The 12,019-nt window shown below is 44.1% G+C and overlaps 1 long non-coding RNA gene across 1 annotated transcript in view; it reads left to right on the top strand.

Annotated features, from left to right (window-relative positions):
• The window catches only part of LOC140392460 (uncharacterized), a 39,649-nt gene extending 27,856 nt beyond the window's left edge, over positions 1-11,793 (top strand). The window contains exon 3 of the long non-coding RNA XR_011935373.1: positions 11,638-11,793. This is a non-coding gene — a long non-coding RNA (uncharacterized lncRNA). The remainder of the gene's footprint in view (positions 1-11,637) is intronic.
• The last annotated feature ends 226 nt before the right edge of the window (positions 11,794-12,019 follow it).

Here is a 12,019-nt window from a genome sequence, read left to right as displayed (position 1 = left end):
TGGCCACCACAGCCTTCTGCGGCAAAGAGTTCCACAGATTCGCCACCCCCTGGCTGCAGAAATTCCTCGTCTCTGTTTTAAAGGATCGTCTCTTTAGTCGGAGATGGTGTCCTCTGGTTCTAGTTTTGAATCTGTTCATGCGTGTTCTCAGACTTTTGTATCTTCTGCCCGACGGAGGAAGTTGGAAGAGTGAGTAAGCCGGGTGGGAGGGGTCTTTGATTATGCTGCCTGCTTTCCCAAGGCAGCGGGAGGTGTAGAAAGAGTTAAGAGATGGGAGGCGGATTTGTGTGATGGACTGGGCTGTGTTCACGACTCTCTGAAATTTCTTGCGGTCTTGGGCCGAGCAGTTGCCATACCAGGCTGTGATGCAGCCAGATAGGATGCTTTCTATGGTGCACCGTAAAGGTTAGTAAGAGTCAGTGTGGACATGCCGAATTTCCTTTGTTCCATGAAATTTCAAGAAATTCTCCGAAATGCCCATTTCAGAGGGCATTTAAGAGTCAACCACATTGCTGTGGGTCTGGAGTCACAGGTGGGCCATGGCAGATGGCCACGACGGATTTCATGCCCTGAAGGAACATTAGTGAACCAGATGGGTTCTTCTGACAACGATGGTCATCATTAGACTTTTCATTCCAGATTTTTATTGAATTCACATTTCACCATCCACCATGGTGGGAGTCGAACCCTGGTCCCCAGAGCATTACCCAAATAATCTTGACTTTTTTAGTCCAGTGACAGCACCAAAGCGTGATCGCCTCCTCATGACTATCTTCAACTTCGGAAGGTGGTAGGAAAAGTATGCTAATAGCTCCTGCCCGAGGCTATTCACTGCTGAAGAGCTGCATTAGATAATAAGTGAACAGTAGAAAGAAAAATAAAGACATCGGGCGGGATTTTGTGATGTCATCAGCGACACGCAGTCATAGGTGAGATGGGTAAATCTGGAGGTTAATTTTTGGCCACTCTCTGAACTTTCCCTCGACAATGCTCGCCGCTGCAAGGATCGGGAAATGTCAGCCATCCATTTATGTAGGGTCTTTCATGACCTCAGGAGACCCTGAAGCATTTGGAACTTTAGATGGTGTTGTAATGCAGGGAACATAGCAACCAATTAACACACAGTAAGGTGGCACAGACAAAAAATGAAATCATGGTATCCCGGCAATTGTCTCTTTTCTCCGTCTATCGCTGTGACCGCGCTTGAAACCTCAATTAAAACCCCACTAATCCTATTGAGGCCTGCCAAAACCCCAGCCAATCAGCGACCTCCTGGCAAATCGTTCCCCTAACCTACTCTACCTTATTTCTTTTATATTTTTAAGTTTAAATAAGTCAAAGATTTCTATTCAAGGTGGAGACTCATTCGACTGTCATGTGAGTGTCTCTTTAAGAAAGGTCTGGTCTTACCACATGACTTGTAGCACGGCTTCAGTGATGTCATTTGTGGGTGGAGCTGGGCTGTGGCTGTCAGGTGAGGGGGGGGGTTTAGTGCTTGGATTTCAGTTTTGGTTTGTTGGTTTGGACTGTAGAAGAGAAGCAGTGTTTCCCAGTTTCCATTCTAAAGCTGTTCCAGGGAACTGAAAGTGCATTGGGTGTAGAAAACTGCCTTGGTAACTTTAAAGGTAGAGTTGCTTTTCGGAAAGAGTTTTGAATCTGCTGGTTGGAGGCAGGATATCAGGGAAAGGATCAGTCCCATTCAAGTGAGGTTACAGTGTGCTGGGCCACACCCTTGAAAGGGGTTTTGGTTTATTGGAGTTTGTATTGAATTGGAACAGTTACTAAGGGGATTCATTAAGAGTTATATACATAGATTACTGTAGCTGTTGTGTTTTTTTTATGTTTGTAATTGATAACCTGGGACCTTGGCGCCGTGAGGCAGCAATGCTAGCCACTGCGCCACCGTGCTGCCCTATTACTATATTATCTTAGTGGGCAGCACGGTAGCATTGTGGATAGCACAATTGCTTCACAGCTCCAGGGTTCCAGGTTTGATTCCGGCTTGGGCCACTGTCTGTGCGGAGTCTGCACATCCTCCCCGTGTGTGCGTGGGTTTCCTCCGGGTGCTCCGGTTTCCTCCCACAGTCCAAAGATGTGCGGGTTAGGTGGATTGGCCATGATAAATTGCCCTTAGTGTCCAAAATTGCCCTTAGTGTTGGGTGGTGTTACTGGGTTATGGGGCTAGGGTGGAGGTGTTGACCTTGGGTAGGGTGCTCTTTCCAAGAGCTGGTGCAGACTCGATGGGCCGAATGGCCTCCTTCTGCACTGTAAATTCTATGATTTCTATGATAACAAATTCTTGCTGTGTTTTATATATGGTGACTACATTCTTATAATAAGCTTTGTTTTGATAAAAGAGCCTAAGAAGTTTGTTGAATCACATCTGAAGTGAAGGCTCTTGTGCTCATCCTAGCCAAATTCAACATAAAAGTTATAGGTCAGGTGAACTTGGTAATACACTTTGGAGTTTCTAAGTCCTGGCCCATCACATTTGCTCAAGCAGCGATTAACTGCAATTACTATATTATCTTTTGTTTAAAATTTAGAGTACCCAATTCATTTTATCCAATTAAGGGGCAATTTAGTGTGGCCAATCCACCTACCCTGGGTTGTGGGAGCGAAACCCACGCAAACACGGGGAGAGTGTGCAAACTCCACACGGACAGTGGCCCAGAGCCGGGATCGAACCTGGGACCTTGGCGCCGTGAGACAGCAATGCTAACCACTGCGCCACCGTGCTGCCCCATTACTATATTATCTTAATAAAAGGATATTACTATTGTAATAGTTTTATAGATGGAATTTAATTTAGGCAAGCATAGTAAGATTTTGAATACAAATCAAATATAACAATTCAGCTTAAGAAACCCTGGTGTACGCATTGTACGGTTATTGAAAAATTAAAGATGTATGTTTTATTCACTTACATTTTTTGTTAAATATGTTCCTTCACTAAGTATGTGCAATACTAATAAAAATGTGTCTGCAAGTGTTGACTGTGCCTTGTGACTCTCGGGATGTCTGAAGAGTATTGTATGCGGTTCACAATGTTTAGTCACCCCTGTCGTACATCCTTGAAACCAAAACGGGAAATCAAATGAGGAGGAACAGAATCCATATTCTATATACACCTGAGCTGGAAAAGCATAAAAAGATTATTAACAACACCGGCAACTTCACCAGCTAGCGAGATAACATCAACAGCATCGGCAACAAGCAGTGGGAACATCAACAATGGTGTCAGCAAGTGACACAATGTTAGCAACGGAAAGGATGACTCCAGCAACACCTCACAAATAGACTGTGCAATGTGTCGGCTCATCCCTGAAAGTGACGAGTACCAAATTCACAAGGCAGAGGCACAACATCCTATCACCACTGTAATGCTGTGAATAATGCTGTTTTTCCTTGGAGAAGAAAACATGCTATCAAAGACTCTTAAGGTGTTCCATTTATTTATAAAAGTCAATTGCTAATTTCTTCAGTTTAGAAAAAAAAGTTAATGATTGGAACAGTTATGGGCTGGATTCTCTGCGGGCGGGATTCTCCAGAAACTGGTGCGATGGGACAGAGAATTGATATCTAGAATGGGTGCAGAGGAGATTCACCAGGAGGTTGCCTGGGCTGGAACTTTTCAGCCATTAAGAGAAGCTGGTTAGGGTGGGGTTGTTTTCCTTAGAGTAGAGAAGGCTGCGAGCGGAACCTGACTGAAGTGTATAAAATTATTAAGGACATAGATGGGCTGGATTCTGCAATTGCCAATGCCAAAATCACGTTCAGTGATTGGCCGGAGAATCCGTTTTGACGCCGAAATCGGGGGCGGTGCCGTTTTCAGATGCTCCGCCCACCTGCGCAGCAGAGCCAGCCACAGGGCCATGAACATGGCCACTGCTGCCTTCCCCTGGTGAGCCATCTCACTGAACAGTATCCAAAACGGTATACCTGCTTTGGAGGGAGATGACCGCAGGGGACCCCTGCACTGCCTACGTACTCTTCCTCTGTCTAATGGTCACCCATTTCCTATCTCCCTCAGTACTCTTTAGCAGCGGTGTGACCAACTCGCTAAACGTGCTTTCCATGACATCCTCAGCATAGTGGATGCTCCAAAGTGAGTCCATCCGCAGCTCCAGAGCCGTCAAGCGGTCTAACAGGAGCTGGACACACGACTTGCCCGTGAAGGAGCCAGGGACAGTGGGCATGTCCCTGCACTCCTACATCGCACAAGAGGAGTTTGACAAGGGTCTGGGATCTCCTGCCGTGTCTTAAACCTTAGGTTAACTTATACAACTACAATGCCAAAAAACATAGATAAATGAAAAGAAAAACTAATTACCACTCACCACTACTTACCAGATTGATTCAAATTTAGCAGGTCATCTCTTGGCCAATCTAATCACAGCCCTCCTGTGATGTCACTCTTCAGGTTCCCCCCAGTCTAAAACCTCAGATTCACTGTTTACCCGCTTACCTTCCCAAGATGCCGTTGGTCCAACCACTCGTCTCTGTTCGGCTCCTCTCTTTAATACCGACCTGCTCCAAGTTACCAAGTTCCAATTCTCTCTCGGGCTCTCTCAAGCACTCAGGCTGGCTCGACACCTTCAGCCAATGACAACACCGATTGTCAACCCCACTGTGGGGACAGGTCCTACTCCTCCACAACTTGCACAGAGTCGGCCCAGCTTTTCAAGGGGTTGTTGTTCACAAAAACTCAGACAGTCTTCATGAGAGAAACCTTTGAATGGTAAGTCCAAAATATACTCCTCATGCTCCCCATGCCAAACTATGCCCCCCCAACCACTCCTTATGGCCCCTCATGCCAAGCTATGGCACTTCCATGCTCAGTCACCCATGATATGCTTCTTAGAATCAACCCATCTATTATGACAATGGGATGTGTAAAAAGAACTTCTTAAAAAACAATTCTTCATTGATAACTTTCCACTTGAAATGAAATGAAATGAAAATCGCTTATTGTCACAAGTAGGCTTCAAATGAAGTTACTGTGAAAAGCCCTAGACTCCACATTCCGCCGCCTGTTCAGGGAGGCTGGTACGGGAATTGAACCGAAATGTGATTTATGTTTACAAGCCAATCAAAGTCTCAATTATCCAGACAATTTAAATTATCAATTGCAGAAACTGCAAGCATTTGAAAGGCCTTCATCACGTTAATATTGTAATATTGTAAGTTAATGTAAGTTAATATTGTGCAATTGACAGAATAGATTAGAGAGATAGAGCTGTCAATTAACATTTCACCTGGGGCTCAGGTGTTTCAACAGTCTAATTGATTTCTGGAATCTCAACCAATCATCATTGTGCATTCTTCGCTGAGAGTCCAGACATCCATTGGAGTGCTGACTGCAGCCCATATCAACCAACCAACCACCTCCCCCCACACTCCCACCACCCCTGCAATGAAAATCTTGTCCCTTATGTGAGCATACCAAGCTCAGAATTTTCCCAACTTCCGCTCTATGCCTCGAGGATGAAAGTCCAGCCCAATATTCCTCGCGGAGGTTGAGTTTATTTTGATCTTTTTTGAGGTTTAAGCTGGGTGTTAACTAAAGCACCAAAGTAAAAAATGCTTGGCGCTGACATCAAATCAGTGTTAAATGCTAATTGGCTTCACAATCTGTTTACTCTTTACTTACCCAGCCCACACTCCTAATGCCCCTGCTAATGCCCTCACCAAAATGACCCTACAGTGCTGAAAATGCAAACACCACAGAGCTGAATATTTCAGCCTTGAGATTGTTTAGGCTGCGTAAGAGGACAGCTCAACCCCATTTGAATGCCTCATCTGAAAAGCCACACCTCCAACAGTGCAGCATTCCCTCAATGGCGCACCTAAGTGTCAGTCTAGGTTTTGTGCTCAAGTCTGTGAAGGGGGTCTAGGCATCCACTACGTCCTGACTGAGGCGAGAGTGCTTTCTGCCAACCGGGCCCTGCTGATACTTTGTCCCATTTTTAAAGACTGTAAATTTATAATGGTTTCAGCCTTAATTACGGAATTGTTACAGTGCAACAGGAGACCATTGTGTTCAGCCCTCCGCATGAGCAATCCACTCAGAGCCATTCTCCTCCCTTCTCCCTGTGACATTGTCCATTTTCTAATAACACTCTAATTCCCTTTTGGACCTGCCTCTCCCACACTCTCAGGCAAAACATTCCCGATCTTAATCACCTTCTGCATGACAATGTTTTCCCTCATATTTTGACAGGTGCCTTAAAGGGAGAAAGCGCAACACAGAGGTTTGCGGCGAGAGTTCCAGAACAAGGAGCAATCACAGGAAAATCATTCAATCAGGTCCGAACATACTGTTTTCAAATGCCTTGCTCTCATCGTAATTGGGGGGCACGGTAGAACAGTGGTTAGCACAGTTGCTTCACAGCTCCAGGGTCCCTGGTTCAATTCCCGGCTTGGGTCACTGTCTGTGCGGAGTCTGCACCTTCTCCCCGTGTCTGCGTGGGTGTCCTCCGGGTGCTCCGGTTTCCCCCCACAGTCCAAAGATGTGCAGGTTAGGTGGATTGGTCATGATAAATTGCCCTTAGTGTCCAAAAAAGGTTTAGTGGGGTTACGGGGATAGGCTGGAAGCTTCGGCTTAAGTAGGGTGCTCTTTCCAAGAGCCAGTGTAGACTCAACGGGCCAAATGGCCTCCTTCTGCACTGTAAATTCTATGTGATAACCCTCACGACATAGAACTCAAAATAACATAATGAAGCCATCGCAAACTGTTGAGGAAAACAGAGCTGGAGTCATCCATAAACTTGTGCATGGTACAAAGTAGGTAATTCTGTGCAACCATCATATCTCTTGGCTGCTTGTCCGCATTCTCAATGGCTTGATTCGTGTTCTGTTCTCAATTTGCAACTTACTGGCTGATTTCTGTCCGGTGGCCACGCATGCATGACAGAACGCTGGCCAACAAGTTTGCCTGCTGCATCTCGATTTTATTTTAATAATGTAACAGATTTTGCAGTAAATGTCACTAGACTGTGCACGAAACAGAGAGGAAGAAAGTGATTTATTGCTCAAAGAAAATGCAAATAAAATTTGTTATTCATTGAAAGTGCACGTCAGAGTTAAGTTTCCTCATTGTGAGCCAATTCTGAGAGCAGAAGATTGGTAATGATAACCTCACGCTTTTGTGAGCAATTTCTGAAGCACAATGGGCGACTGACAGTTAGTCGCAGAGGACATTGAAAGGGAGAAAATAAACCTCTGGTAACTACAGCAACCATCCACCTTCTCCTGTTCAAAAAGAAACATATTTGTACTTCGTCTCCTGCTGAAGGCTGCTGAAAGTCCACGTGCAACCCGAAAATAGGCACCCTCGTGCTTGATGTGAAGGCTAATGTCAGTCCCATGCAACCAAGCTATTTATTTTTGGTAAACCAACTTATTCTTTGAAACGACTTTGTATATTATTAATGGTGGTTATCGGAGAGATGATGGGCGAGATAAGATAGCTACGGTTTGTGGTGGTGGTATCTTCGCAAGTTCGATTGCGAAAGCTATAAAGAACACAATAATGGTTGGGTATAAAAGGCCGGTGATTACCTGATGCATACAGTACGTATGTGTACAGTCCAGCCCTCCAAGAGCAGACTTGACAACTTGCTGAGGAGGAGAGTGTCAGAGCATATGGAGAAAGGTGTGTTAAGTTGCCCAACGAGGAAAACGATGTCTTTTCACAGCTTTCCTGAATGCCGTAAGGAGTTAAGAAGAAATTTCCCAGAGCTTCCCTGGAAATTTCTCTCTTGCCGATTGACAGCTCTTGCCTCCCCAGAACTTAGAATTACAAGTGGTTGAGGAAGGCAGTGTTCAGGGCGGGGTCACAGATATTCAGGCGTCAGCGGACCTGTTACCAGCTCATTTTTTCAGATTTCTCAATGAAGTAAGATCAGTGGGTGTCAAACCTGAACTACCAATTCGAACATTGCATGATTAGTACAGTCTCGAAGACTACATACTTTTATGAAAGGTTCCCACATCGATGCTACGACCAAGAAAGCACAATATACATCCTCAGGAAACTAAGGAAATTTGGCTTATCCACATTGACTCTTACCAATTTTTATAGATGCACCATAGAAAGCATCCTATCTGGCTGCATCACAGCCTGGTATGGCAACTGCTCAGCCCAAGACCATGAGAAACTACAGAGTCGTGAACACAGCCCAGTCCATCAGGCGAACCCGACGCCCATCCATTGACTCAATCTACACCTCCCGCTGCCTTGGGAAAGCGGGCAACATAATCAAAGACTCCTCCCACCCGGGTTATTCTCTCTTCCAACCTCTTCCATTGGGTAGAAGATACAAAAGTCTGAGAACAAGCACTAACAGGTTCAAAAACAGCTTCTTCCCCGCTGTTACCAGACTCCTGAATGACCCTCTTATGGACTGAACTGATCTCTCCACACATCTTCTCTACTGAGTAGTGCTACACTCCGTATGCTTCACCCGATGTCTACGTCTATGTATTTTTATTGTGTATTCATCGCATGTCCTATGTTACTCTTCACTGTACCTCGGTACATGTGACAATAAACCCAAGTCCAAATCCATACTATCTCCTTTTTTAATTATCTGTGACAAATTATACGGCTATTTCTGAGATGCAATGTAATTTTGAGAGTTTGATGTAGCAAAGGCCCATAAGTTCCGTGTATCAGCGGGAAGCAACAACCCGCTGATACTGAGGTAGAAAGTGCCCACTGACCACTGGTGCTCCATTGCAGAGGGATCTGGGGGTCCTTGTTCATGAGTCAAAGAAAATGAGCATGCAGGTACAGCAGATAATAAAGAAAGCAAATTGAACGTTGGCATTTATAGCTAAAGGAATAGAGTATAAAGGTAAGGAAGTGTTGTTGCAACTGTACAAGGCATTGGTGAGACCACACCTGGAGTATTGTGCACAGTTTTGGTCCCCTTATTTGAGGAAAGATGTAATGGAATTGGAGGCAGTTCAGAGGAGGTTCACTGAATTTATTCCAGAGATGAGGGGTTTGTCGTATGAAGAGAGATTGAACAGTTTAGGCCTATACTCTCTGGAGTTTAGAAGAATGAGGGGAGAACAAATTGAGGGATACAAGATGCTAAACGGTATGGATAAAATAGATGTACACGGCTGCTTTCTCTTGTGGGATATTCTAGAATGAGAGGCCTTAGAATAAGAGGTGTCAAATTTAAAATGAGGTTGAGGAGAAACTACTTCTCCCAAAGGTTTGTGAATCTGTGGAATTCGCTACCCTGTAGTGCGGTGGCTGCTGGGACATTGAGTAAATCTAAGGAGGAGTTAGACAGATTTTTTAAATTGGTAATGAATGGAAGGATTATGGAGAACGGGAGTAAGGGGCAGGATGAGATCAACCACGATCGAATGGCGGAGCAGACCCGATGGACGAGCTGGCCTAATTCTGCTCCTATGTCTTAGGAACTTATGATCAGTGCTCAAAAGCCCTGACGAGCGTTCTGACTCCGGCAGCAGCCTTGGGCCTGCGTCGGGACACCCTGCGCAGGCCCCAGCACGACGCAGTTTGAATGTAGTCACGCCCCCTTGTGACACGGGAACTAAGGGAACCCCTATTAAGGTCAGGGATGTAAACTGCAGATTTGTATTGAAGACAACAAGCAACAGGTTTCACAACTGTCTTAAAGGTATGCTCAAGTTTTTTGTACAGTTTTCTTTTTGTTTTTTCTTTTATACAGGCAATGCTATTATTATTGGTTCTTTTAAAGTAATTTTTAATTTCATTTTTATGATTGAAAATGATTGTTATTTAATATTTAGAAGTTAACATAGGTTTTGTTATTCGTTTTAAGTCTGTGAGATTACTATTTACATCTGAACTATATTGTATAACTTTACGTGTGGCATGCTTAAAAGTGTTTCTATGTTTCAATTTAGAATATGGCAACTGTAAATTTAGTTGGGACAAAGAAAAGTTAGGACCTCTCGGACCACCAATAGTAGAGATTTTGAAAATGAAATGAAAATCGCTTATTGTTACAAGTAGGCTTCAAATGAAGTTACTGTGAAAAGCTGCTAGTCGCCACATTCCGGCGCCTGTTCGGGGAGGCTGGTACGGGAATTGAACCCGCGCTGCTTGGTCTGCTTTAAAAGCCAACGATTTAGCCCTGTGCTAAATCAGCCCCTGAAGCAGAACAAAATGTAAATAATACCATCTCCTTATAGATAGTTGCAGAAGGGGTCATAGAACGCTGTTAAAAGATGGTTCTGACCTGCTCATAAGGTTAAAATGCTGCCCCCAGTGCTTTTTGCTTTTAGCTGTTTTTAAAAGAAATTGTGTTTATCATTATTATATTTCTGCCTTGTTTACTTCAGTTATCTTATTCAATGATCTCAGAATTAAATGTTGTGTTTTGATGTTCCAATAAAACATTTGTGGAAGCTTGTAAAGTTTAATGTAAAACATATCTTAACAAAAATAATAGTATAAATACAAAACTTTTATACCATGTTCACATTTAACTTTTAATGTTTAACATTCACAGCTGTATGGCATCTTGTTTAATAACTACCTCAGATTTTGCAAATTTCTTGCAATAAAATATATTTTTTTACTTTAACACAACAATTCTATAGTGTCATGTGAGTGTGCCTTTAAGAAAGGTTGTGTTTCACCACATGGCTTGTAGCACGGCTTCAGTGATGTCATTTGTGGGTGGAGCTGGGCTGTGGCTGTCAGCTGAGAGGGGGGCTAAAATTCTGGTTTCATTTTCGGTTTGTTCGTTTGGACTGCAGGACGTTTCCCTGTTTTCTCTGTTTTTATTTTAAAGCTGTTCCAGGTAACTGAAAGCCCATTGGGCGTGGCAAAACTGCCATGGTAACCTTAAAGATAGAGTTGCATTCCGGAAGGAGTTTTGAATCTGCTGGTTGGAAACTGGATCAGAATCTCAGGGAAAGGACCAGTCCCATTCAAGTGAGATTACAGTGTGCTGGGTCACGCCCTTGAAAGGGGTTTTGGTTTATTGGATTTTGTATTGAATTGGAACATAGAACATATCCGAGATAATCTAGTCCACTCCTCCACCATACCCAGTACCTCTCCCATCACCCATAAAAACAAAACGTCTTTCCGACTAGAGAAAAGGAAGGAAACAGCAACAGCTCTGTTAGTTTTGTTTTTAAGTACCTATGACAAATGTGATATAAAATAGTTACTTTAGAGATATTAGTTACTGGAATGTAGATAGGCCAGTCTGATTCTGTTAGTTCACAGACAAAGGATTTCAGAACGCATGGCAAAGCAAGGGGGAGGGGTGTCCAGCTAAGGAGGAGAAAAGGATGCTGGGTAATAGGAGGCCAGAGGAAGGGATGGGAAATGAGCCAATTAGGATGTATGGCCAGGTCAAGAGGGGTATAGGATGACCTATGGTAATCGTGTATGTGAAACCTGATGCCATTTGAATGTATCAATAGAGATTTCTTTGTTCTACAGACTCACTCGGTTCTGGATAGCTAGGCGACTAGTTGTGTCCTAGGTTTCTGTGAAACGAGTCAGACTTGCAAGTCAAATAAAAATAACTAATGCTATGCCTGCAAATCCATCTCGACTTTTATTGAGGCCAGACTGACGGGTAAAGAAATTTATGATTTGTCACCTAGGTCATGAAACACCGGGCTCAAGAGAGCGTATGAGTCCAGAAGGCAATCCGGTTTTAAGCAGGAAGATGCTGCGGGACCTGGTGCAGGACATTGGGCCATCTGATGGCTCCGTTGGAGAAATGTTTCCGCAGATTGCGGATGTTTTTGTTGCTGGTGTGGTGAGGGCTGCATGTAACTGGCACGTCACCGCGGGTTAAACATGCTGGAAATCAAGGATGTTCAACTGCACCTTGAGCACCAGTGGAATATGTGGATGCCAGGATTTGGTTCTGGTGAGATTGGGCCGTGTGGCAGGGCCTGCACCGCTGCGGCTCCTGGACATAGAATAACACTTATATGTGGAAGAAATCACACATTGATAGACAGATCATTTCTAAGCCAA

Source organism: Scyliorhinus torazame, chromosome 16 (assembly GCF_047496885.1).
Source record: "Scyliorhinus torazame isolate Kashiwa2021f chromosome 16, sScyTor2.1, whole genome shotgun sequence".
In the NCBI taxonomy this organism is placed as follows: Eukaryota; Metazoa; Chordata; class Chondrichthyes; order Carcharhiniformes; family Scyliorhinidae; genus Scyliorhinus; species Scyliorhinus torazame.
Note: the sequence above shows the minus strand (reverse complement) of the source record. Positions and strands in the feature narration are given on the sequence as shown.